The 22,551-nt window shown below is 44.4% G+C and overlaps 1 protein-coding gene and 1 long non-coding RNA gene across 8 annotated transcripts in view; one reads left to right on the top strand and one right to left on the bottom strand.

Moving 5' to 3' along the window:
* The window catches only part of PDZD2 (PDZ domain containing 2), a 355,674-nt gene that overhangs the window by 100,987 nt on the left and 232,136 nt on the right, over window positions 1-22,551 (bottom strand). The gene's annotated exons all lie outside the window — the stretch shown is intronic.
* Window positions 10,280-12,256, top strand: LOC131831622 (uncharacterized). The gene is made up of 3 exons (XR_009353729.1): window positions 10,280-10,352; window positions 11,606-11,676; window positions 12,035-12,256. It is a non-coding gene; the product is annotated as an uncharacterized LOC131831622 (long non-coding RNA).

Raw genomic sequence — 22,551 nt, 5'->3', positions numbered from 1 at the left:
CCACTGCCTGGGGAAAGAGTGTTCCAGACTGAGGGAAGAGCCAGGGCAGGAGTGGTACACTGGAAGCCTGCCCGCTGTGTTTGAGGAATTGGGGTGTTGGAGACGAGGGGTGAGGGAGGAGGAGAGCGAGAGGAGACAAGGGAGCAGGGACTGGTTTCGGGAAGGCTGTATACGCTGCTCTCAAGACTTTCCTGTGAAATGGGGCGCAGTGGAGTAATGTGATATGTGCTCTGTTTTAAAACGATCCCCTTTGTTCCCCTTTGTTCCTGTGTGGAGAACAGACCGGGACAGAGTCAAAGGTAGAAGGAGGGAGACCAGACGGAAAACCATCTTCCAAAATCCCCGCAACAGCTCAATGAGAAGCCACGGGGATGGTAAGAAATGGTGAGACTCATGATCAGTTTGGAAGACCGAGTCAACAGCCTGCGCTTTTAGAACTGACAGACGGTGTGAGAGAAAGCAAGAGGTCGTGGATGGTGTCTAAGTGTTTGGCTTCGGCAACGAGAAGGGCAGCGCTGCCTTCACCTGAGCTGGTAGAGCCACCTGTGGGGCTGGGGGCTCTCTGACCGATGCTGAATGCGGAGAGCCATTCTGGAGTTGGGTTCTGGACATGTCGAGCTTGAGATGATATCTAAATCTGGATTTGGAGCAGAGGACTAGTCTGGAGAGAGAAATTTGGGAGATGCAAGACTATGAATAGTATTTTAAGATCCCAGAAGATAAATTCCTTCAGGGAGATTTTTCTGGGTCTGAGGTTCTTCTTGCTGGACAAAAGCATATCCAAGGGTTTCCTACGTAATTCTAATCTGTCCTCTTGAAAGGGGTAACAATTTAGAATCCCAGCAGTAGTGCCTTAGAGAACTGTTTGTTCCTGAATATTGTCACTTTTTAATCTTGGCCAGCATGAAAGTCAAAACCTACCTCATGTCATAATTAGCAAATGATGACTAGTGAGGTCAAAATTCTTATTAGTCACTTGCTTCTGTAAAAATTGCCTACTTACGCCCTCTTTAAAAAAAAAAAAAATCTTCATATTTGTACCCCCCTAGCATGGTGGCTGTCACTTAATAAGCATTATAATAAAAATGACAGGTCAATGAGAATTTCTATTAAAAATTCTTTTAAAAAATGACTTTGAGGCAACTTTGCACAGCATATAATTCATCCATTTTAAATGTACAATTCAGTATTTTTAGGACATTTATCAAGTTGTGCAACCGTCACCATAAATCAGTTTTAGAATATTTTCATGACCCCATTAAGACCTCTCCTACCCATTAATGCTCATTCCCCATCTCAGTCACCACTTTCTTTCTATAGGGCTGCGTCTTCTGGCCATTTCATATAGCTGGAATCATATAATATGGGGTCTTTTGTGTCTTGCATCTTAAAAACAATTCCTTTTTTACCTTTTTTACTAGGTTCTTAGTCACCAGTCTCTACCTCCTTATGCATTCTCTGCCATTTGCCCCTTACAAAATCTTGATTCATGTAGACATGCCCTTTTGATGGTATCTCTCTCCCTTTCCTTGAGATCATACCCAGTTGTCCTGAGGAGATTGCCCTCATGGACCTGCTAGTACCTCCCCTACCCTGCCCTGTATCTTCTCCCACCATACTCACCATTCCTTCTAGTTTAGACTATGGAACCCCCCAGTAGCCTCTCCTATCTTTAAAAACCCTCGTGTGACTGCACTTGAATACGTACCCCTTCCCATTTAGTCTCCTAGACTTTTCCCCACCGTTCCACTGATATCATAAACCAGATTTGCCTTCAAAGGAAATCTTTCTAGGTCACCTGGGTTCCTCAGGCGGTTGAACATCCAACTCTCGATTTCAGCTCAAGTCATGAGGTCAGGGGCATGGGACGGAGCCTCACTTCAGGCTCTGCTTGATGGGGAATCTGCTTGAGATTCTCCCTCTTCCTCCCCCTCTACCCGCCCCCTGCCACTCTCTCTAACATAATACATAACTCTTGAAAATTTTTTTTTCCTCATTAACAGTAACTAGGCAAAAGCTCCAAATATCATGCTAATGTAGTAGTATATAATATGTATCATATGTTAATATATTCAAGTTACTACATATTCACATCAATAGCATTTCATTTTTAATTTTCTCCATGCTATTTTTGTCCAGGCCAGGTTACCAGCACAAGATTATTATGAGACCCAGAGTCTTTTCTGTACTGCCTTTGTCTGGAATGCTGCTAATAAGCCTGCCATAGCTTCGCTATTCCTTGCTCCCTGGCCAGCAAAAGACATTTCATATCACAGAGGTCTCTGCTAGGATGTGCCCCTGAGAGCCGAAGATGGGCCAGGTCTGAGACACACACAAAACAGGGAAGCTTCTGCCTGTCTTGAATCTTGCCTGACCTCCAACTTCCCAGCCTTGCTCAGTACATTTCCTAGAGCAATTCCCATGTTTCCCTCTGTGTGGTGCTGCCCTTGGCCTTGCCTTCAAAGAGGCTATGATCAAGGTACAAGGATACTGAAGCCACACCATGTCCTAGAGATTATGTTCAATTTGTTTTTTTTAGCTTCAAGGCCACCAAGCCCTAAGAAATGTGTCAAAGATGACACAGAGGGGCACCTGGGTGGCTCAGTGAGTTAAGCTGCTGCCTTTGGCTCAGGTCATGATCTCAGGGTCCTGGGATCGAGTCCCGCATCGGGCTCTCTGCTCAGCAGGGAGCCTGCTTCCCCCTCTGTCTTTGCCTGCCTCTCTGCCTACTTGTGATCTCTGTCTCTCTGTCAAATAAATAAAATCTTTAAAAAAAAAAAGAAAAAGATGACACGGGGACTCAGTTCCATGTTGCCCTTGCTGCCACTTCCGTGTCCCTCCATGGTGAAAGCCACCGGAACCTATGAGACTTAGTAACACACATTCTCCCTTTCTTTCCCTCTTCCCTAAAACCAAGCTGGATCGGCGCGTTCACAACAGCCACTCATCCTCAAACTCCCACACTGCACAATTCACAAGGCAGCCACCCTTCTCCCCTTCCCTAGAGGTGATGCTAAAAGAAGGGGTCTACACATCTCACAATGCACATGAAGCTACTCACACACTCATTCAAGCACTGATGAAATGTCTGCACCCTCCAGTTTCCTCCCCTTTCAAAGGGCTCCAGCTCCATCTTGAACCAATTTCCTCCGCTTGCCTCGATCCTTCCAGGGTCTGTTCTGCGGGCTTGGCCAAAGCCTGCCCTCACCTCACGCCAAGGCTGGTTTTGCTTATGTCAAAACAGCTTCCATCAAGATAGTGGGCTTCTTTCCCAAGTTTTGTTCACTGTTTTGAAGTCGGCGGAGAAGAGATACTTAAGAAATTGCAAGAGGAGTACCTCTATCGGCGTGTTCCAGCGAATGTCACGCAGTGTTCTCTTCAATCTCTTCTCTACAGTGTACCGAGACTTTTTAAAGCCTGATTTTTCTCTTCTTTTTCTTCCTCTTCCAACGCTCTCTGGCAGGCAGAGCTGGGCTGGACAGGTCTCATAATCTACAGAAGTTCCCTTACATTGGCTTTGTAAGTTTGGCAACATTCTCCGCTAAGCAAAGGGATGCTCCTAAGAAGCTAGGTTTGTTGGATATTTTCCCTCTTGTTCATCCATCTGCATGAGCCTTTAGGACTCCTTTTGGTTTGGAGAACTTCAAATGCAAGAAAGCCAGAGCAACAGAACCCTGGCCTAGAAAAACAGATAAGCCAAGTACTTACAGATACGGACAGAACAATTAAAAATCTTGGCTTCCAATCCGTGCATTCTTCCTAGCGACCAAGGCGAACTGTGGCCTAACGGACTATCTCTGTGGCCCTCACTTCTTAGTTCACGTGCAGACAAGGGACATGCAGAGGCATTTGTACTTATCTACTGAGATTTTAAAGATAACTGCAAGTTAAGCCTTAAAGAAACCTTAAATTATTGGATGTACAAGCATCGACGCTGATACAAAAATGTAAAACTTGCTTCTAATGGTGTGTTTCTTTTTCTTTTTTTTTTTAAAATTATTATTATTTTTTGAAGATCTTATTTATTTATTTGACAGAGATCACAAGTAGGCAGAGAGGCAGGCAGAGAGAGAGAGTAGGAAGCAGGCTCTCGCAGGCTCCTTGCTGAGCAGAGAGCCCGATGCAGGGCTCAATCCCAGGACCCTAAGATCATGACCTGAGCCCAAGGCAGAGGCTTAACCCACTGAGCCACCCAGGCGCCCCTAATGGTGTGTTTCTATTAAAAGTTCCCCAAACTAACGTGAGTTACAACAGACAAGGGGGTGAATGCAATATGAAGTTGTAACTACATGCTGTGTACGGGGTTAATGACACACACACTTGACCTCGTTTCAGTGGAAAGCAACCCTGGTAAGGTTGACATTATGAGTCATGTTATAGAGACGAGCAAACGGGGGCTTAGAGAGAATAACTTGCCCAAGGTCACAGAGCTGGCAGGCGTGGCAGGGATTCAAATTCCCATTTGACTACAAACAATCCCAGTCTGTGACCTTGGGATTCCCTGTGGCGAAGCCCCATCCTCATGCTGGGTATTATGATAAGGTGTAGATGAAGGAAAAGAGCTACAACTTCTAACAGCCAAGAGAAACCTCTCCCGACTTTCATATCACAAGGGATTCCATTTCCGTGGTATGTTAACACCCAAATATGTGCTACACCCATAAGAAAAGGGCCCCGGGGAAAACAAGAGGTATTTCCAGGCAAGCCCAAAAGGCAGGTTAGTATTTGGGAGGGGGAGGGTGGTTTCTTGGGGTGTGGGTAGACGTGGCCAGCTCTAATTCCATTTCTCGGGTATGAGCTAAGACAGTCCCCAAGATTTCTGGAAAAGTAGAGGCAATACTTGCTTCCATTAGCTAGAATCAGAGGATTAAGGAATCGACTTGGCCCCCAGCTCAGCCAAGGCCAAACAAAATGGCTAAACCCGCTACGCCCTGCCTTGCCGGCCTCTCCTTCAGGGACATTCTGGAGCCCAGTCGTCCCTCTCCCTCCCTACGGGGTCCTCACTCTAGATCCATGCTTGTCAAGCAGCACTGTGCACTGGACACCTCTCCTTCCACGAGGAACGGCCCCTCCTGGTCGCAGGCGGTCTGGGCACACCTTCAGGCCCTAAAGCAAGAGGTGTCTTAATACCATATTCTTTGTCCCTGTGGATTGTTCGTGGGAGATAATGTGCAGTCAAGTGGTGACGAGCTGACACGGATTAGAATACGGAAGAGGCAGGCAAATCTCTGGGCTAAAGTAGTGCTCAGATGTCCCTTCAGTAAGGACTTGTCCAGCCGGTGAAGTGTGTTAGCTCAGGACCTCCAGCTGCCATCTTCATCAGAGTCCACCTTGGCTTTCAAGTCAAGGTCATGCTGGGGCAATTCCTGGCCAATGGTGAACGAGATGGCATGGGGCCAAGGGCGGGGTGCCCCGAGATGGGCAACCTGGCTGTGAAGATTATTTTGAGTTAAAGACAATTAAAACTCCGTAGATTCGGGAAAAGCTCCTTTCCTCCTCCACAACCGCCTAAAAAGAATTTAGATAGATGACCTGCTCCCAGAAGAGAGCTATCAGCATAGATAACTACATTATACTACGAGCTAGATATGGTGGACGGGGAGGAACCTAGCAAGGCCTGTTTGATCAAAGCTTCTATGTCCCATTGTTTCTGAGTGGCCCAGAAAACATTTGCTTACCATTAACTCTTCTTCATTTTCCTGTGAATTGCATTCCTTACTTTTGAAATCCCAGACCCCTACTTCCTTCTGCTTAGTTCAGAATGATATATATACTTCATTGTGCCTGTCTTTGGAATTTACATGTCTGTGTGGATTCCTAGGATGCTATTAAATTTGATTTTCCCCTGTTATTATGCCTGATGTCATTCTGATTCTTAGTCTGGCTAGAAGGACCTTGAGATAGGATATTCTTGCTTCCTGACAGTGCGGAGATGAGGGTTGATAATTTCCACCCACTGTGGGACTCCCCCAGGCATACTTGGCCTCGAACTCCCTGTTGGACAATCGGGCTTTGTCAGGGGGACAGCAGGGTGTGCGGCTCCCATGTCCAGTGCTGCTTCCTCCTGTTTCCTTTCACAGGTGTTATCCCCACAGACATTTCACACTCTTAGCTCTAACTTAGCGTCTGCTTCCTGGAGAACTCAATGTGAGTGAAGGCAATATAATGATACTAGCAAAATATGTCCCCAAAAGGAGATGATGGAAAACAACAGTAGCCAAAGAAGTTCTGTTAGGGATGGGTAGGACTCAGCTAACCGGGTATAGAAGCATCCAGCAGAGCGTTCTTGAGAAGACAAGTTAGATGAATGGAATTCACAAAGATTTCCTTTAAACCTGTTGGCCAGTAGCAGGAAAAACCAAACGGCAAAAGGCTCCTTCTGCAAAGGAGCTCTTTTGGATTAGGACTCTCTTTACTCATTACCCAAACAATTTCACCAAAATTCACCCCAGTATCAAGTATCTGGAGCAAGATTATGCTTGGTTCAGGTGTCAGCATTTCCACTTGGGCCTGTGGGCAGGACACTTAACCTCCGAGACTAACCCCTCCGATTCATAGACCTATGGCGTCATGGGGAGGATTACAGATGATAACGGACTAAGCAGGCTGGTTTCCCGCTTGGCACATAATAAATGCCAGTGTCAGCTCCTTGCCTTTTCAGAATTCTGCTAGGTAATCACAGGTCGACCAGTTAGACCTGTCTGTTGCCCCTGTCCAGTCTGAAATCCTGGACAGGGCAACTCACAGAGGAGAGTGATCAAAGCTGATTCTATGGTCTGAGTGGAGCAGAGAGAACCACAGTCAAGCCAGGGAAAAGGAGTCTCTAGAAAGATCAAATTCACAGGGACAGGCAGAGACTCAGAAATGATTCCAAAACTGAAGATCTGGAGAGGCAGGGCAAATGTGTCTTAGACACAGAGCTCTCACAGGGAGGCATTCTGAGGGTCTCATGGACTGCAGTGTGTGTCCTGCGTGTGCCATGGGGGATCAGGCTAGCACAGGCAGCCAGCACCAACCGCAGGCCATCTTCTCTGCCAGAGAAAGAAGAGACACATGTCTTTCAGAACACAGACCAATGGGGCGCCTGGGTGGCTCAGTGGGTTAAGCCGCTGCCTTCGGCTCAGGTCATGATCTCAGGGTCCTGGGATCGAGTCCCGCATCGGGCTCTCTGCTCAGCGGGGAGCCTGCTTCCTCCTCTCTCTCTCTGCCTGCCTCTCTGCCTACTTGTGATCTCCCTCTGTCAAATAAATAAATAAAATCTTTAAAAAAAAAAAAAAAAAAGAACACAGACCAAGGGTGGCCTCTTGTTTTGCTTCCATGTCCATCTGGCTGGGGTCAGAGCAACTCCCAGAGCAGTTGCAAGCTTTCTGGCCTGACCTGAACTCTGAGGATGGTCCCTGAGCCCCTGGAACCGCCCCAGCACTCCGGGTGGAACCTGGGAGGTTGCCCAGCCCAAGCTGTGAGATGAGCTGACCCCTAGTATTTTGTAAAACACGTGGGCTGCTTGCACCGACACGAGCAACTGCCACGACGAAATCAGACGCACGTGTATGTGTGCGAGAGAGACGCTGCCTCTCTCAGCACTCACTCCTTCCTGATGCACCTTTCTGCCATTTCTCACAGAAATATGGACAACCCTCCCTTTTGGCTCAGCCACCTCCTTTAAAAGGGATTCTTTCACTTTTTTGAGGCAGGGGTTTCAAAAGCCCAATTGCTTTTAATATTAAATGTTTCAACATGTTACAATGCCCTTAGTGAACATTATATTTTTTTAAATGTTTGGAGAGGGTTTCTGTAGACACAGGGTTTCAACTCCAGGGGAAAACACCCCTGGCATGAAGAGCCAATTCTGCTTTTGTATGAGGTGCAAACAGGTGTGGGTATTTGAGTCACAGGCATGTCTTAGAATATGAGGAACTCAGTTTGTTACCAAGCGTTCTCAACAGGAAATAGCTGGCAGACGGTACACACTAAACTTGGAACCCTCCAGCTCAAAGCAAACGGAAAACATCCGAAAACAAAATCAGAGCCATGGGCCACCTAGAAAAACAAACACCCCAAAAAGTTATTTCTTGAATTGCGCACCAGGAAGAGCTTGATCTGGAAGACTGTGCAAGTGGGAGAAACAAAAGCACTGACCAGAGGACCTTCTCAAATCTCTGAGGGAAAAAAAACACGAGAGTTTTCCTCTGTGGTGTTGTTCCATTTAGACTCAAACATTTCTGACAGATAAAGGGGCACCTTCACTTGTTCTGACTTCCCCAAGTGAGGACAAACCACAGCTTTTCACACAGACTTTTCACACAGACTAGAGCTTTATGAGGCCGGCAGGGGTCACAGGTCGGGGATCAGGGCACCCAATTCACCAGATACTTAACTCCACATGGGCTCAGGGAAAGCCCTAGGACACCATACTGTCAGAGAACACAGCAACTCTCCACAACTAGGAGAGCTCTTTTTTTTCTTTTCTTTTTTTTTTTTTTTTCTGTTATTAACACCTTACATCCTGAGCTCTCTTCAGACATTTCCTCCTAAAGAGACTTACTGCAGTTTTAAAATTTGCTTTTATGGTCTACTGAGAGGATCAACATGAGATCTGTTTACCCTTCTCTGTCCAACTTCCTCAAAGGATTTACATATTGGCATCACCTCTTCTCACAACGTACTTTGGCTTTGGGCAAAAGGACATGATCTCCTGGATGACTTAAGGGAAGGAAAAGCTAAGTCTGATGAAGCAGATCTGTGGAAATTTCAATATTGCTGTTTCTTCAAGAACTAAAAAAGAAGGATTTTTAAATTATCAGGCACAAAGCTTACAAGGCCCAATTTCACTTTGAAATAACTTCAAAACCTATAAGCAAATACACTTCAAAGTCCAAAGGGGCCTCTCACAGACTATTTCTTTTTTAATTGTGTTATGTCAGTCACCATACAGTACATCACTAGTTTTTGATGTAGAGTTCCACGACTCTTTCAAATGGCTTAAGTTCCAGATCAGAGTCCCCAGACCTGGTCTGTAGAAAATGTCTGGTTTTTAAAACCGAGATGTCCCAATTCTCTCTTTCCCTAGGGCAGAGATGAGAGATAGAAGGGGGGGGGGGAGAAACTGACGGGAAGAACAAATAAGAAAAGTGAGTTTTCAGATTTCATTCTTGTCTTAAATCCCAACAGGGCCAATGAATAAAGCTGTATTTAAAATGCCTTGCCTTGGATTTCAAGACAATATGGAGACACCCCTCACACAACACCGAATCCAACCATAAATCATTCCCCAGCTTCCACGGGTGAATGTGGAGGCTGAAGAGAAAAAACACACAACTATTGCCCCAGCCCCCAACACTCACAAGGGGAGTTTCCGTGAGGCATTCACTAAGCAGACCCAGAAGGGAGTCAGACTCGTGCCAAGGAACATATTTTCTCTGAAAATTAAGGGGATGATATGAGGAGAATAAGGTTCAAAATTCTGAGTGCAGGCTTGCTGGCTCAGTGCAGACAAAACAGTGAATGAGGCAGCTGATTTCTGCCCTCACAGAGTTTCAGTCAACCTATAATTAATGTTACAAATTAATGTGTCAGTTTTCTAATTAACTTTATATAATTATTATAGTGTATTATGAATTAAATTGACATGTTATATTATTTACATATTGTATTATTATATAATTAACATGTCATTAACATATATATTATATTATATCATTAACATTATTTATACTATAATAAATTATACTATATATTAACATATATAACACATATATTAATATGTATATTATTTATATTATAAATTATACATCACAGAAATGGAATTTTATATAAAATAGTAATAAAAATGAATAGATATTAATAAAATATATTAGCTACTGGGTAAATATTTAATAAAATAATATTGATATAAAATAATAAAGATATATAATGTAGATTTATATTCTCTACATTTTAAAATACTAATTATATGAAGAATGTTCCAACAGAAGCACAGGTTACTTCAGAATCTTCTAGAACCTCAGAATGTGACATTACTCGGAAATAGGGTCCTTGCACGTAATTAATTGGGGATCCAGAGGAGATCATGGTGGATCAGTGTGGGCTCTGAATCCAATGAAAGTGTCCTTCTAAGAGACAGAAGAGAACATACAGACACCCAGAGAAGGCAGGGCTGTGTAGCTGGGCGTGGAGGTTGGAGTGATGCGTCCACAAGCCAGAAAATGCCAGGGACTTCCTGCAAAGACGGAAGCTGAGAGAGACGCAAGAGGTGCTTCCTCCCTTGGAGACTCCAGAAGGAACCACCTCTGCTGACAACTGGATCTGGATCGCTAACCTCCAGAACCGTGAGAAAAGACATTTGCCCTATTGTCAGCCATCGCATTAGTGATTTATTTTTGTGTCAGTCCTAGGAAATGAACACAGCCTCCTTCTGCCCCCTTCAGCTTTCCCAAGACTTTTTGACTCTTGAACTTCTTTCACAATAGGATGAAATCTTGTAAAACCTCTAAGACCTGCTTAAAATAATTTCATCATGTTTTTCATGGTCATATAACCAAGTAATTTTAAATAAATCCAGTAACTATGCTCTTAAAGGGCTTTAAAACCCCTTTTAATATAATCTTTAAAAATATCAGGGTGTATTTCCCTGTTTCCCAAGTAATGTATGCTGTGTCATTTATTTCAGATTAATCCGTAAGGACAAAGACAATTTACTGACTCGAATTTAAATAACGTGCATCATTTTAAAATATTTAAAACATACATTTTAAAATACAGAGAAAAACTACCTATGGGATAGTTGTGGTATCAATAATAGGAAAAACAATAGCCTGCTGTTTTAATTATTGATCTTTAGAATTTTGCATCTGAATTGTATAAAATGTCCTAGTTTATTTTAAAAATTATTATGTTTGGTATTTAGATGAGAACATGAGAGATATTTCCAGCTGCAACTTGTAATCATTTCTCCTTATGTAATACGTTAGGGGGCGAATAGTCTTTACTCCAACAAACAGCAGCAACATTCGCTAGAGCAAGAGACAGAGGTTATGTGTGCATTTTGATCAGATGAGCGGAACCCAAAGATCTGGTGAAGGTCACCTTCAGGAGAATCATCACTGTGACATTCCTTGTTTATATGAACCATCAGTGCCCTTATACTCCTTGTCTTTCAGGACTTTTTAAAAAGGCATAGCCACAGGGATGTTACCAAGCAGGGGGAATGATTTAACACCATACAATGGGCAAAACCACTAGGGTGGCTAGAGCTGATCTCTGTGAGAGGAAGTTGTCTGGGTTTCTGAGTCACAAGAACACCAACTGTTTTCCCATTCAGAATCTGCTCTGAGATTCTTTTTTTTTTTTTTTTTTTTTAAAGATTTTATTTATTTATTTGACAGAGAGAGATACAGTGAGAGAGGGAACACAAGCAGGGGGATTAGGAGAGGGAAAATAGGCTTCCTGTCGAGCAGGGAGCCCAATGCGGGGCTCGATCCCAGGACGCAGGGATCATGACCCGAGCTGAAGGCAGGCGCTTGACCCAGATGCCCCACGCTCTGAGACTCTTAACCCATGCTGGAGGGAAAATGTTTAAGCAATTCTTTTATTTTCTGATTTTCAGCAAGGCCACTGAACTTGACTCCATGATCACCTTTAACAACATGACCTCAGGAACACCACTGCCAGTTCTCGGTAACTTCCCAGTCACAGGTTTGTAATGTGTGACCTCCTGCCCTAGGGTGGGGTCTTGTGGTACAGTGAGCTTCAGAGAGCTCAAACCACTGAGTGGTGGTTTCCCCCTGGGTCGGAGCCAACAGGCATTAACTGCTGTCATGTCAGCTTCTCTCCTCACTAAACATGCTTCAGAAGGTATTTAAAAAGCAAACAAACCCAATAAAGATGTCAACGTGTATTATCCATGTTTCCCACAGGTTTCTAAAGGACCCTAAACTTTGGAAGGGGCTCGGTTTTGTCTGTGTCCTTCCCCTACGGCACTGGGTTATCAGAACACAGGCTTTAACTTGACAGCCGCTCCTTCCTTTTCTTGTAGCACTAGAAGTGGACCGTCATCTTGTTGGCCATGCACAGACAGGCATGCTACCTAACGGCATTACAGACTCAAGTCGTTCGCACTGTTCAGACCCCACCTAAAAGTTCCTGTGAAGAGAGGAGTCCCCAGTCATATCTGCTTTCAAACATGCCCACATTTCTAATGGGTACCTTCATCTCATGGGACTACTTTCCCTTCCTTGTACAATAAAGTTGATTTGCTACTCGCAGCCTTCTGTGGAAAAGACAGTGGAAGGGAAGGTCAAGAGAATTGTGTCAGGCAAAGCACATCCGTGGAGGGATAAAAGAGCTGGGATTACATTTCAGACACTCACTAACATCATTAATGCCTCCTTACTTTGTATAACTCCACATCTTTCCAAAGTCAGTAACAGTCGTCCTATTGTCATCATTATCCGAACACTGCAAACTTGTGAGCTGGGTAAGGAAGATGCGCTGCCTCCCGTCTATCAGGGACAGAATTTAGGAATGAGGATGATGGAGCTGCACTGAGCCCATCTGGACTCCTGGTCCAGAGCACCTTCTTCCTTCTGTACAGAGGGAAAGAGATGGTAAAGCTGTTGTTTTAGGAACAGGCTGCATTATGGTCAGGAAGATCTTCCAGAAATCTCCTGTGCCACAGGGAGAAGTGATGCTCACTGGGGAACGGGTTGGGTTAGACCTAGCAGCCCATTGGACAGAACCCAGGTTTTGGAGCCTGGCAGATCTGGGTTTGAATCCAGATTCCGTCACTTGCCCATTATAGGACCTTAAAATGAATTATGCATTTTTCCCCTTTTTGCCTCCATTTCCTCATCTGATATGGGTTGCTTTGAGAATTAAATGATATTTAGATATAAAGCATGACACCTACACATGCAATACCTGGAATATGTTCACAATGACTACATCCAAGCCCGCTGGGCTGCATAGGCAGACAAATCAACTAACTACACACACAAATCCCCATTGGTGAAGGCCAAGAAGGAAAACCCACATGAAGTTGAACATGGCGGGGAAGTGGATACCAGCCCTAGGGCTCTGCCCCACATACTCAGAGAAAGTTGGCTTTCCTGGAGCCCCCACGAGCATGTCAGCTTTCTAATTGAGCATTCTAGAGTGTCACATGTGGATCACCCCAAACTCAGAGTACAGGCTCAGTTAGAAAGATGCTCGTTTCAAAGGAGCAAGAGGACAGGGAAAATTTCCAGTTATGTCTGTCTACCATTGTTAAGCTCCTTGATGCACCTCTTCCCAACCCCTCAAGAGGCTGGTCCCCTCTGAGGTTCCATAGAACACAGGTGTTAAGACATCCTCCAGTGCCCAGCCTCTGGCCAATTACATCCAACTTGGCATTTGATGATAACACTTCCCCAGAATGTGCTCTGGTTGTGTCCACGAGCTTGTCATGTTGATCAGCAAGACCGTGTACACCTTAAAGCAGGTTCATGGCTCTTTTACAACCTCTCATCCCTGCCTCCCATGTTCTCTCCGAGAACGCAGTGGATTCCCAAGCACACTGCAAGCCAAGAGCCACAACGTATCTAATAACAGAACTGAATCCTTTACCCTTGGCACTAAGAAGTAATGAGGAGAAACAGCATTTTGAGTATCAGCAACAAGGCAATGGTTTTCAAAACATACGACAATTTTACAAAAATATGCTTAGACGTGGAGCTACACTTTTGAAACATGAATCACTGCAAGTAAGCAAGGGATTTAGAACTAGTAATACCTACCCAAAAACACACGCACGTGCCACAGTCCACACACGGCGGTGAGCACGTTGAGAAACGTAAGTAGTTTGTCAATATGCTCTTCCAAAAACTCACATAGCAAAGGGGGAGAGAGAGAGACGTGCAAGTCGCTCCTTCATATCGCCCTCCAAACCATTCCTATAATGTTCAACTTACAGCCTCTCCATAAGTTTAATCTTCCTTCTCCTTTACAACCTCTTGCATTCATGGTCTTACTTAGGAGGCTTCCCTGCCCTAGCTGATACTCTATTTTCTTCTAATATGTTCACAGATTTCATTTTTTTAAAAAGATTTTATTTATTTGTCAGACAGAGATCACAAGTAGGCAGAGAGGCAGGCAGAGAGAGAGGAAGGGAAGCAGGCTCCCCGATGAGCAGAGAGCCTGATGTGGGGCTTGATCCCAGGACCCTGGGATCATGACCTGAGCCGAAGGCAGAGGCTTTAACCCACTGAGCCACCCAGCTGCCTCACAGATCTCATTTTTACATGTAGCTTTCTACCCCATTTGGAATTTATTCATCGATTTTTAAGGCAGGACTTAACGTCACAGTCTCCTATAAAAGTTTCAGCTCATTATTGCAATGAAATCCATGAAGCAGACTATCATCCATCCTCCAGTTTTCAACTGCATCCTTTTGCACACACCAAATTTCCTGACATACATGGGCCTATCTGGGATTCCTTACTTTGTGCCACTGATCTATTTGGTGATCTCTGTGCCACACTGCTTGAATTCCTCTAAATTTAAAGGATAGTTTGCTCTCTGGTGAGAAAGCCCACATCCTTCCTCACTGCTCTGATTTCCCCCCAAATTTCTTAGCTCGTCTCTCCCTTTTCCCCCTTCCAGATGAGTTCAGGTTCGTCGGTCAAGTTCCAAAATAATACTTTCCAGATTTTAATGGAAAGTGTATTTAGTTATAGATAGGAAAGGAAGACAGCAGCATCTAGTATCCTTAAAGGGCTGTCTCCAGAGCTGTAGTTAGCTTAAAAACTGTGCTTACAGATACATAATCTGAACAATTGTTCTTTAGTTAAGGAGGCAGTAAGCTAAGATCGCCCCCGTTAAAAAGCAAACAACAAATTCACCCTAGCCAGCCTAGCTTGGACTCTTTCAAGTAAATCTCCCTGCTATAATCAGCAACCCATAAGTTCTCAGTTGAGGTCATGAAATCCAAGAAGGCTTTCTTTAGAAGTAATTTTTACCAAAATTATAAATCAAAGGTATACAGAGGTTATGAATTCAGACGTTCCCATCACATAATTATTTCAAATCACTCTCTCCCTTCTCCATTCTAACCTGAATTTCAGAGTGCAGTCTTTATGACATACTATATCTCCTGGCAGAGATATCTCAAAATGATTACCATAGACATTTAGTGGAACGCGTCCAATTTTAAAATGAAAACAGTACTTTGAAAGAGGTTTTAAAATTCTGGCATCCCTGTTTATATAATAATTATAATTCAATAAGAAAGTCCTAATATTAAAGAAGTGGCAGTTTTCCTTTAAAGAAGGTGAAACAGATTTTTTCCTAAAAAGAAGCAAACAAACAAATAAATGAAAACCAAAAAAAAAAAAAAAAAAAAGAAAAGTTGAAACTGGCTTGAAAGTGTAATAAGAGCTAGAAATAAGATCTCTATTTAAAATAGACAAAAATCTAGTACTGACGCTTGTGGGCAAAGAAAAAGGAAACACACATCCTCTGTCTAGTCTACTTGCCATATTTTTTTCCAGGCTTCAGGAGACATTATAAAGATAACGATCTAGCATGACTGAAGAACAGAAATCACATATGAGAGCAGCAATTTCTCTGTCCAATAGAATGCATTTGGTGAGAGCAAAGGGGCACAAAACCTCTTTCTTGAGACATTACACAGACCTTGCTCTGACATACCGACACATTCAAGGAGCAAACAGAGAAACCCACTGTGACGCATTTGTACAACCATGGAAGACTCCTTCCACTGTGACACATTTGCACAACCCTGGAAGACTCCTCCCAGTGGAAAGGAAGGGCTACTGATACGTGTAACAAGGTAAATCTCAACTGCGTGAGGCTAATGAAAGACTTACATGGCTACCGGCTATAGGATTCCATTTCCACAACATTCTGGAAAGGCGAAGTAATAGGGACAGTGAACATATCAGTGGTTGCCAGAAGCTGTGGATGAAGAGAGGGTTTGGCCATAAGGGGCCACTTTCTAGGGTGATGGAATGGTTCTTTTTTTTTTAATTTTTTTTTTTTATTTTTTATTTATTATGTTCAATTAGCCAACGTTGAATGGTTCTCTCTTGACTGAGGTTGTAGTTTACATGACTCATGTTTGTCAGAATTTATAGACTGGCACAACTGGAAAGGTCTTCCTTTAGTTTCTTTGTTATGTTAGCATAATGTCTCAGTTTTGTACTTGAAGTATATTGCATTTAATACTTTCTTCTGGAATTGGGTAAAATTCATTAGGCTAAAAGTGTAAGCAAATTCTATCTCAATAAACTTGACTTAATAATAATAAAGAAGAGGAGCACCGGGGTGGCTCAGTCAGTGAAGCATCTGACTTCGGTTCAGGTCATGATCCCGGAGTCCTGGCCAAACCCTCAACTGTTCTGAGATGGAGCCCCATGTCGGGCTCTGCGTTCAGCACAGATTCTGCTTAAAATTTTCTCTCTCCCTCTGTCTCTCCCCACACTGCTCATGTGCACTCTCTTTAAAAATTTTTTTTTTTTTTGCAAACCAAGCTTTGTGTTTTGATACCATTTTCTGTTCATCAAGACCGTGTTAGCTATTTATTTTTGTAGGAAGGATCTACTTACTAGAAGTAAAGAGGACAACACTGGGTCTTCTTGCTGGTTTGTGCTCTTCATTTTTCCAGCATCTAGAACTCACCTTCTCAGTCTTTCTTTCCATAGAGGAATGTGGAATTTCTCTCACATGAATTTAACGGTATTAAACGCTGGTGCCAGGATGTGGTCCTAGGCTCCTGCATCAGAATCTGATCCTATGGGGTTATTTTAAACAAGCCCCACAGAGCTTCAATACAAATCTACAGGTTTTCATGGACAGTCAATCTCACAACAGAACTAACTGGAGGCATTTCAACTGGAGGCATTGTTACTAAGAGAAGTATATTGTTCACATCAAAGGAGGCAACAGTTCTTTTCCAATAAGATTGCACATAGAGAGTTTGATTCAGTTCAAGGATGAGAAGATGGCAATCCTCTTACGATGAGCCACTGAAGAAACTTAAGGAGGCTTCCCCTGGAGAAGATGATGGAGGGGGTGTAGGAGGGATATAATGGTTTTGTACACAAATACATGAATGGTTATATGAGGAAAGCTGTAGACCACTTCAAGGTGTCACAACTTACAGGGGTAGTTCCTGTAAGAAAAATATAAAGGATGGAAGATATTTGGCTTTAAAAGACAATGATGTTTTAAACACTTAGGACCACCCCGTGATGGAGTGGCTGCCTTCGGAGGCAGGGATGCTGTAGGCAGGGCTGTGGATGTGGTGGTGAGCTGGGTGAAAGGGCCTCCATGAAGAGAGGTGACCAGCACTAAACCAATCACACTGAGTTTGGTGGTTTACCAGCTGTGCCAATGCCCGAGAGAGAACAGGGTATCTGGGAAAGGCAGTGAAGGAGAAGAGGAAAGGCAGGGAAAGGAAAGGGTGTGGACACCTGGAAAGGAGGTGGTGAAGGAGGAGACCATCTCTCTAGCTCATTCTGCCTGCATGGTCAGGGGGTTTTCTGTCATTTGATCAGCTTTTGGATTTGGAGAAGCTCCTATTACATGAGGGTTGGTGGGGAAGGGACATTTATTATCTGTCTCCACTCCTGGGAACCAGTCCACAGGCACATGACTTAGATCTGGCCCACTGGAGGCTTTTGTCTGACACTCTAGGACACAGGGACAGATAAAGGCTAGTCACAAGGGTCTAGTAATCGTAGTGGTGGCAGTTGGGGTATCCGGAGCAGAGCGTTCCTGTGCCATGACCTTGGGCGTGTTCTTGGCCACTTGGTCCTTGCCCATTCTCTTGAGTCCATACCTCAACACTGCTGTGGGCTTCTGTGAGCTACCCAATATTCTGGCACTCAATTTCTTTTCTGCGTAAATGAGTCAGAATTGGTTTTTATTACCTGCAACCTCATAACTCTGTTAGGATCACGTAAATTGGGGAAGGAGATATTTTTCTTTTCTTATTTTTTTTTAAAGATTTTATTTGTCAGAGAGAGACAGACACAGAGAGAGACAGACAGACCACAAGCAGGGAGGGTGGCAGGCAGAGGAAGAAGCAGGCTCCTGCTCATTAGGGAGCCTGGTGTGGGGCTTGATCCCAGGACCTTGAGATCATAACCAGAGCTGCAGGTGGATGCTTAACCGACTGAGCCACCCAGATATCCCAGGAGAGTGGGTATTTAAGAGCTATTTTATATTACCCATCTGTCATATATGAGGATGAAACTCTTTAAAAGTTACATGACTGGCTCATATTATTGGTTGCATTTGGAGAACTTAAGAAAAAAAATCAGAATCTCTACCTTTACCACTATCCCTAATTGCTTCGAAGTTTCTAAAATACTAAATCAGGGCTAGCGGGGTGGCTGAATAGAAGCCAGCACATTTCTACTCTCTAAAGTTTTCCAGGTAATTCTATCGTCTATTTTCGGGAGTCTGGCATTTGGGTTTCTAAGCAAATGAAAGTAAGTTGAACCATTGAACAATTTGTCTGGTTTACTATAAAGTCTTTTCAATCTCATCTGTTTCAGCCAAGTCTCACTAACCTATAAGCATCAACAAGGTGACTCTCATCACCCCCCCCCCCCAACCCCTTCTTGTTAGCATATGACTTCTTCCACAAACACCTGCTTCACACCCAGCCTCTACTCTGGACTGTCACTCTCCAGGAGGGAACTTCCCATTCTCTCTGCCTGCACATCCTACTTATGCGTCAAGGTCCATTTAAGAATGGCCTCTTTCATGAGCTCTTTCCCATCCATTCCAACCTAGGCTATTTGTATAAATGTACAAATGAAGTTGTATAATTTCAGAGTTGGAACGTCCTCTAATAAGGACATGCCATCTATGTAACGTCATTAACTCACATGTTCCTTTCTTAGAATTAATTTCTTACATTTTATTTCAATTTTCTTTTTTCCTTTTTTAGATTTTATTTATTCATTTGACAGAGAGAGAAAGAGAGACAGACAACAAGAGAGGGGAACACAAGCAGGGTTACTGGGAGAGAGAGAAGCAGGTTCCCTGCTGAGCAGGGAGCCCGATCCCAGGATTGACCTGAGCCAAAGGCAGATGCTTAACGACTAAGCCACCGTGGCACTCCTTCTTTCAATTGACCTTGTCTCTTTTATACCTTCTTTCTCCAACCCCTACGTTTTCTTCTAACACGTCTATGGAGACATAGCTGGTGGTTAATATCACTAAGGTTACATTACCACACGCCAAGCTCCCTCATTCCCAAGCAGTGTTATTTCTGAGGCAGAAGAGTAAAGTTTAATCCATTCTAGAGATTTCTCTCTGTTGGAACAGTTGCACAACAGTTTTACAGATACTAAAATCTGTCTGGTTCTTAATCTAGTCTGGAACACAAGGTCAAAAACCCTGCCATTCTCAAAACGACAAATCTTGAAGCATTTTCACCACCCAGCACAGCAGGAGAGGCATGAAAGACAGTCCCTGCCTTTGAGCAGACAGAAAAACATCCTGTGACTTACATGTACCAACTTGCTTCCCCAAACAATTCCTGGCTCTCAGTACAGCTGGAAAGTGGCCTTTGACGGGCAGAGGGTGTGAAATGATTCACTAATGGGCCATTAGAGCGGCTTTAATCAGGAAATTCAGAAGTGATAGATTTCTGTGGGAATCCTGATTCTCCACCCCGCAAAGTAAGCCTTTCGCTGGGTTATAATAGAATAAAGCACTTATTCTACCTGGAGTGATTCTATCTGAAGCCTGTCAGCAGAAATAGAGCATCTTTGTTGGGGGAGAAGGACTGGTAATATAATATCAGTGATGATGAGACCACCTTAGGGTTATATAGTGCGTTGTATTTTTTCTCTCAAAGCCTTCCACATACATTGTTTTGTTTGATTTGCACAACAAGTTCATAAAGGGGGTAGTGCAGACAGAATTCACCTCATTTTATAGACGGAGAATTTGAGGCACCGGAGGTTGAAGAGATCTAATGAGGAGATGGGGTCCCCTGGGCATTCTGGGGGCCTCCATCTGTCAGCTGTGGAAGCAGCAGGATGGCTGATGTCACTGACATTTTAGTGCTAGAACTGGGGACAATATTTGGGTGAAATGTGGTCTGGCACCTTGCACATATGGGGATTAGATTATTGTTGCTCTATAGAGACAGCCCAGAAATAAGGCCACTGGGGCTGAGTGAGTGGCTCTAGCCAAGGAGCAGGGAGACTATTGGGCGTGGTCTATGTACATGTACCCAGAGGGCAACCCTCCCCCGCCCCCCACCCCCTCAAGACAGCCAGTTCCTGCGGGAAGCTTCGGCTTTCTCATCCATGAAATGAGGCTCTGGGTCTGGGACAACAGGTCTGTGGCAATGGTTTCAAGCTTGACTGATTCTGATTCTAGAATCATCTGGGGAGCTTTTTATCCAAAGAAGAAAAAAAGAGCTTGCCCTGTAAGACAACACACATTGATTACATAAAAGATTTAAGCAAAAGGGGCGCCTGGGTGGCTCAGTGGGTTAGGCCTCTGCCTTCGGCTCGAGTCATGATCTCAGGGTCCTGGGATCGAGCCCTGTGTCGGGCTCTCTGCTCAGCGGTGAGCCTGCTTCCCCCTCTCTCTGCCTGCCTCTCTGCCTACCTGTGATCTCTCTCTGTCAAATAAATAAATAAAATCTTAAAAAAAAAGATTTAAGCAAAAAAGAGAAGTATACGTAAGAAGTAAAAGAGATCTCCAATCATCTTCCATCACTGACAGGACAGCCGTGACACAAAAACATTCTGAAACAGGGGGCCACCATTTGAGGGGTTCTTCTACTCCTGCAGAATGTTTTACAAGCACGACTCTCGACCCTCACTCAGAATGGAGATCGGGGCTCAGCAGTATTTTACAACCTGCCTCTTTGTGATGCAGCCAGATTCACAGGCTGACTTTTGGGAACCAGGGTGTTGATGATAGTAGATAAGGAGTCTTCCTGCAGAGACAGGTATGAACTAACATGTTTTTCAGGGAGCAGTCTCCTGGTCGGGAGGCGTCACCCAGGCTTCTTCAAGGCTGGGATCGCCACACTTGGGGCTACAGGGAATTGGCCCTGAAAGTAGAAATAGTAAGAAAGAGTTAAAAGAAAAAAAGGGAGAGAGTAGAAATAGTACGAGTCACCTTGTAATGGCTGTGCACCTGTGCTGTCCCACCTGCTGCGCGTGCACACACACACACACACACACACACACACCCTTCTTCAGGGATGACCCAGGAATGGGGAGGGTAAAACGACCCAGCCTGGGGGGCAGAGGTGGTCTCAGGCAGGCAGCCCCAGGAATATGGAAGCTGAGCCAGAACAGTTGGTGGGTCACCACCCTGGAACCAGGGTAGGGAAGGAGTAGACCCAAGGGATGCTAGTCAAGGTGAGTCCAAAAGCTGAGGGTATCGTGGTATGGTTATTCGGTCCTCCATGTGAGAGAGACTGAATGTAGGTCCTGGAAACTTCCTTAAGACTTAGTCCATATGAAGTCCTCAGGCTCGGTGACCTCTCTCCTGTGAAACAGGGCTAAGACGGCAGGAACAAAGGACAAAGATGGCAGACCATATTTGGTGACTGCGAGGCCCCTTTCTTCACTAGCAGTCAATAGATTGAGTTTGGGATGCCAGTCTCCTGGGCGGTGATTAGCACAGATCAGTCTCCAAGCAGCTGATAACCTCAGATATATGGACAAAATTGGATTTCCAGACCTCTGTGGCAGCTCTAGGAAGCCACCAGCAGGCTAAATGACATATGTGGTTTGACCAAGGTCAGCAGCACATTTAGGAGACAGCAGGTCAGGACTGGGGGCCCTGGGTTATTCAAGAAAATTGCTTGGGCCATGGAGGCTCAGTGAGCTTTTCCCCTTCATACTTGGCCAAAGGACCTTTCCCTAATTTGCGAACATCTACGAAAATCTTACAAAGATACACGACTTGCATCATCTAATTACACACGTAATAAATCACCGTTGGGGAATGAAGAAGGCCACCCACTACGCCCCTCAGTGCAGAGCATAAGGTCAGCTCGCACACAGCAGCCCCAGGAGCTCAGGAAACAGCCCCTCACAGGGCCGCTGCTCCCCAGACGAAGCCTTTCCATGACAGAGACACGAGGCAGACATGCACCTGCTACTGGCCCCTTTACCTTGGCTCTTTCTCCTAGGCTGAGCCTCCACCAAGTTCACTCGGCAGCCTGGAAGCTACCCTGGGCTCCCAAAGACTGAGCGTAGGACACTTGGAAGGACGTGTGGTCTATGAGAATCTCCCACTTTCCCTCTCCTGGGAAATCTTTTCCCATAGATAAGTGGTACAATAGTTAAGCTATTACCTATAACAAAGAGCGCTTGAATCATTAGAAGTGAGTTTGGAAAACATTGGCCTTAATGGGATTATTATGGGCTACAGCGGTCCACCCTGAGTTTACGAAATGCAGAAACCTTAGGCTCCACCCAGACTCACTGCATTAAGAATCTGCATTTTATCCCCAGGTGATTTGTAGGTTGGAACACACCCTCCTGTCCTGGGTTAATATTTTTC

The sequence above is a fragment of the Mustela lutreola genome, chromosome 5 (genome assembly GCF_030435805.1).
Source record: "Mustela lutreola isolate mMusLut2 chromosome 5, mMusLut2.pri, whole genome shotgun sequence".
Taxonomy (NCBI): Eukaryota; Metazoa; Chordata; class Mammalia; order Carnivora; family Mustelidae; genus Mustela; species Mustela lutreola.
The sequence above is the reverse complement of the archived record's forward strand: the minus strand, read 5'-3'. Positions and strand labels throughout refer to the sequence as shown.